This window comes from Belonocnema kinseyi, chromosome 8, assembly GCF_010883055.1.
Source record: "Belonocnema kinseyi isolate 2016_QV_RU_SX_M_011 chromosome 8, B_treatae_v1, whole genome shotgun sequence".
NCBI lineage: Eukaryota > Metazoa > Arthropoda > Insecta > Hymenoptera > Cynipidae > Belonocnema > Belonocnema kinseyi.
Genome location: NC_046664.1, coordinates 80784874 through 80790411, shown reverse-complemented (window position 1 = coordinate 80790411; position 5538 = coordinate 80784874). Strand labels below are relative to the sequence as shown.

Sequence of the window (5538 nt, the reverse complement as noted above, 5' to 3'; positions counted from 1 at the left end):
AAGTCGTCATATGGTGGAGATTGTAGTTCTAACGTCAGTTCCACCAAAAACTTCAGTTAATAAGGGAGGGTTGGGAGAGGGGGGAAGTAGAACTGGAACCGATGGCAAAAAAAAATAATTGGAAACCAAAGGTTAATATTCTACGAAACGAATTGAAATTTCAACAGAAAAACAAAGAATTTTGAACAAAACTGTTGAATTTTTAACCAAAAAGGATGTCTTTTTAACAAGATGAATTTTTATTCAATAAAAAAATATTTAGTAGTTAAATTTTCTGCTAAAAAAGACTTCAGTTGACTTTTCACGATCAAAATTTGAATTTTTCAACAAGAAATGCATTTCTATGAGAAAATTGAAATTTCAATCCAAAAAGACAAATTTTTGACAAAAAATAGGATTTGTTTTACCTAATTTGTTGAATTGTCTACCAAATAGTTACATTTTAATCCAAACGAAATGAAATTTCTCTTAAAGGAGTTGCATTTTTATTCAAGAAAAATAAAATTTGTACTAAAACAGAGAAATTTTTTATTTAAAAAATATACATTTTAAAGAAAAAGTAAATTTTCTATGAAATACTTCAATTTTTCAAGAAAACAGTAGAATTTTCAACCAACAATTATGACTTTTTAGCCAAATATTTTAAGTTTCAACCAAACAGTTGCATTTTATCCAAAAAAAATGTAATTTCTCCCAAATTTCCAACATCAAAGTAAGAATTTAAAACAATATGCTAATTTTCTACTAAATAATCGTATTTTTGACCCAAAACTATGAATTTTCAAAAAGATTGTTAAATTTTCAACCGAACAGTGTCCATTTTGTCCAAGAAAAATTAAAATTTTACTAAAACAGGTGAATTTTTAAATAAAAACGACAATTTTTCAAAAAAAAGGGTGGAATTTTCATCCAAAAAGATTTATATTTCACAAAAATACGAATTTTAAACAAAAAGTAAATTTTCTAGGAAATAGTTGAATTTCAAAAAAAAAAAGTTGAATTATTATCCAAGAAAGATTTTAGTTGACTTAACAGCAACAAAATATAAATTGTAAAAAAAGTGTTTAATTTTCAACCCAAAAAAAGGAATTATAAAAAAAAACAGTTGAGCTTGCAACCAAAAAGGATGTCTTTTTTTTAAATTGTTAAATTTTCAACCAAATAATAAAATTTATAACTAAGAAGTTAATCGACAGGAGAAATTTTTTGCAAATTTGCAAAAATTACGTTGAGCTGTTACGTAATTTAAGTACGGTCCCTAAAATTGAAGTATTAAATAAAAGTGTATTATAATTGTATTTACCTGTTGCCACTTGGTGACCGAAACCACGACTTCCTGAGTGAATCATCACACAAACTTGACCCTTCTCCTCAATTCCCATTTTACCCGCTGCCCATTTATCATAAATTTCCTCCACAACTTGAATTTCGGCATAGTGATTTCCAGCTCCCAATGTTCCGAGCTAAAAAAATTAATAAATATCATTTTTTTTCGATGAAAAAAGTAATTTTAAACCAAATAGTTGAATTTTCGAAAAAAAAAAAAAACCGATGAATTTTCATACAAAAAAAAAAAAAGAATTTTTACGAAATAGTTACATTTTCAACCAAAAATATTAATTTTCTACCCAAAAGTTGATTTTTTTACATGAATTTTTAACTAAAAGTTGTATTTTTTAACTAAAAATGGGATAACTAAATTTTTAGCTAAAATAATTTTCAACTAAACAAAAAACTAATTTAAAAGAAAAAGTGAATTTTTAACTGAAAAGGTGAAATATTAATACCAAGAGAATAATTTCCCCCCATCCAGGATCTCTAGTGACTAGGAATTGAAGATTTTTCCAAATATGCATAATTATTGTTCAATTGTGAGAAATATAATATCACTTTCAAATATATTTAGGTTTCAAATTTGTTAATTTTTATTTGGAAAAATAGAATACATTTTAAAATACATTTAGAAGGTTCAGAGGCTAAAAAAATAAGACAAATAATTTTAAATTTGAAAATATTTCAAAAAGTTCAAAAAAAAATCCTGAAGATTTTGAAAAAAAAATCTTGAAATATTTAAACAATTTTGTTCTCAAGATTCCTGCAAAAATAACAAGTGCGATAATTTGAAGAATAAATTTCAAACGATTTCAAAAAATTTAGAAAAAAAATCTTTAAGTGTAATTTGTTGAAAACTAATTTTTTTTAATTCGTTTTTTTTTTGTTCTGTGTGAAAATTAATTTTTTTAAATTAAAATTCAACTAATCCATTTTTGGTTAAACAACAGATTTTTTAGTTGAAAATTTATGAGCTCGGTTGAAAATACATTTTTTTGGTGAAAAATGTAATTTTTTCGTTAAAAATAATCTTATTAGTAGTAAATTCATCTTTTTATCTAAGATATATATTTTTTCAACAAAAAATGGAATAACTAAATTTTCAGTTATAAAATTAATTTTCAACTAAACAAACTAATTTTTACAAAAAGTGAGTTTTTAACTGAAAAAGTGAAATATTTATACCAAGGGAAGTTAAAGATTTTTCCAATTATGCATCATTTTTGTTCAATTGCGGGAAATATAATATCACTTTCAACGATATTTAGAAGGTTTCAAATTTTAAAAATTTTTGTTTTGGGAAAATAGAACAAATTTTAAAAGACATTTATAAGGTTTAGAAGGTAAAAAAATTTAAAATTAATTTAAAATTTTTAAATATTGCATAAAGTTTAAATAAAATAAGTTCCTGAAGATTTAAAAAAAAAATCTTGAAGCTTTTTAAGATTTTTGGAAGGTTTCAAGAAAATAAATTTCTTTTTTCTTTAAATTTATGCAAAAAGAATAAATGAAATAATTTGAAGAATAAATTTTAATAGAAAATTTCAAAAGATTTCTAAAAATTTCGAAACAAAATCTGCAAGATTTTAAGTTAACAGTTTCATTTTTAAAGATTTTTCAACATTTTAGGAATAATTTGAGCGAGTTTAAAATATATTTTTATTAAATATATTTAAATATGAGTTTTTAAGAAAATAGTTAAATTTTCAACAAAATAGTTAATTGGCAGAAAGTTGAACTACTTTGATAAAAATCAATTATTTTATGAATATTAATAATTTTATCTGAAAATTTATTTGTAGAATAGAAATTTTAATCATTTTTTTTAAACTTCAACAACAACAAAATGAGATTTTTTAACAAAATACATGAATCTTCAACAATAACAAAAATGAGTTTTTGTAACAAAATTCATGAATTTTCAACAACCAAAATGAGATTTTTGTAATAAAACACATGAATCTTCAACATCAAAAATGAAATTTTTTAGCAAAATTCATGAATTTTCAACAACAAAAATGAGATTTTTTTAACAAAAAAAGTAAATTTCCAACAACAACAAAAATGAGATTTTTTAACAAAATACATGAATTTTCAACAACAAAAATGAGATTTTCTAACAAAATACATGAATCTTCAACAAAAAAATGAGATTTTTTAACAAAATACATGAATCTTCAACAATAACAAAAATGAGATTTTTTAACAAAATACATGAATCTTCAACAACAAAAATGAGATTTTTTCAACAAAATACATGAATTTTCAACAAAAATGAGATTTAAAAAAAATGAATCTTCAACAACAACAAAAATGAGATTTTCTACCAAAATACATGAAATTTCAGAAACCAAAATGAGATTTTTTTAACAAAACACATGAATCTCAACAACAAAAATGAGATTTTTTTAAAAATACATTTTCAACAAAAAAATGAGATTTTTTAACAAAATACATGAATTTTCAACAAAAAAATGAAATTTTTAATACATACATGAATTTTCAACAACAACAAAAATGAAATTTTTTAACAAAATACGTGAATTTTCATCAACAACAAAAATGAAATTTTTTAACAAAATTCATGAATTTTCAACAACAAAAATGAGATTTTTGAAAAAAATACATGAATTTTCAACCAAGAAAGAAAAAATTGTCCACTACATCGTTAAATTCTCAAAGCAGAAAGACAAATCTTCTACAAAACACTTGTATTTTCAAACCAAAAATATGAAGAATCAACAAAAAAGTTACTTTCAAGCAAAATATTTGAAGTTTCTGTCAAAATGGTGGATTTTTTCACAAAATACTTGAATTTTCAACCAAAATAAATAAATTTTCAACAAAAAATGTAATAGTTGATATTTCTACCATAATAGTAATTTTTTAACAAAATACTTGAATTCTAAACAAAAAATATAATATTTCATATTGTTTCAACCATAAAAGATTTTAATTTAAAATCAAATAAAGTTGAATTCAACAAAAAAAAAACATAATTTTTAATAAAATAGCTGATTCCTCTTCCAAACCATATTATTTTTGTACCAAAATATGTAGTTGAATTTTCAACAACAAAAATGAGATTTGTTTACCAAAAGAGATCAATTTTTAACCAAAAAAGAAAAAAATGTTCACTAAATTGTTGGATTTTCAAGCTAGAAAGACAAATTTTATAGAAAACAGTTATATTTTCAAACAAAAAATATGAATTTTCAACAAAAAAGTTACTTTTGAACAAAACAGTTGAACTTTCTATCAAAATTGTAGTTTTTTAAACAAAATACATGAATTTTCAACCAAAATAGATGCAATCTCAAAAAAATTAATAAATAAAACAGTTGATATTTCTACGAAAATAGTCGATTTTTTAAAACGAAGTACTTGAATTTTCAACCAAAATAGATGAATTCTCAACAACAAAAATTAAATAAATAAAACAGTTGATATTTCTACAAAAATAGTAGATTTTTTTAACAAAATACTCCAATTTTCCACAAAAATAGATTAATTTTCAACAAAAAAGTATAATAATTGATATTATTTCCACTATAATAGATTTTTATTTGAAATAAAATACAGTTGAATTCCTTCAAGAAATAAGAATTTTTAATAAAATAACTGAATCCTAAACCAAATCAGATTATTTGATGATATTTTATGAATTCTAAAAAAAAAATAATAATTTTATATTTCTACCAAAATAGAAGATTTTTTTAAACAAAATCAGGGTGACCGTTTTAATCAAAGAAAAAAATTCCCAGTACTTTCGCGGTCAATGAAATTTGAAAAATCGAACGCTAAATCTAAAATTTGTTCCATTAAAAGTAATAAAAACTGAACTGTAAATAAAAGCACTCAAAGTTAAAATCTTGACACTTTTATCAATTGTACAGTTTAAAGATTCAGATTCAATTCTAAAAATATAAATCCACATTATCATTTTCAATGTTCTAAATTGAAGAATCAATCAATGAATTTTAAAATGTTCAAATTTATACCATTTTAAGAACATTTAAACTCTAATTCCAGCTTGGAATTGATTAAAAATTCCCTGTTTAAGGGCATGTGACACAGCTAAATACCTATATTACCAACCACAGCTTTTCAGTTCGCTGAATGTTTTTTTGAACCTAAGAACTTTTTTTGTAAATAAAATATCGAGCTGAAACTTTGGGAATTGTATTAGAGTACAATAAAATACGT

At 22.4% G+C, this 5538-nt stretch overlaps 1 protein-coding gene across 1 annotated transcript in view; it reads left to right on the top strand.

The window, feature by feature from the left end:
* The window catches only part of LOC117178572 (tRNA-splicing ligase RtcB homolog), a 60215-nt gene that overhangs the window by 27785 nt on the left and 26892 nt on the right, over window positions 1-5538 (top strand). The gene's annotated exons all lie outside the window — the stretch shown is intronic.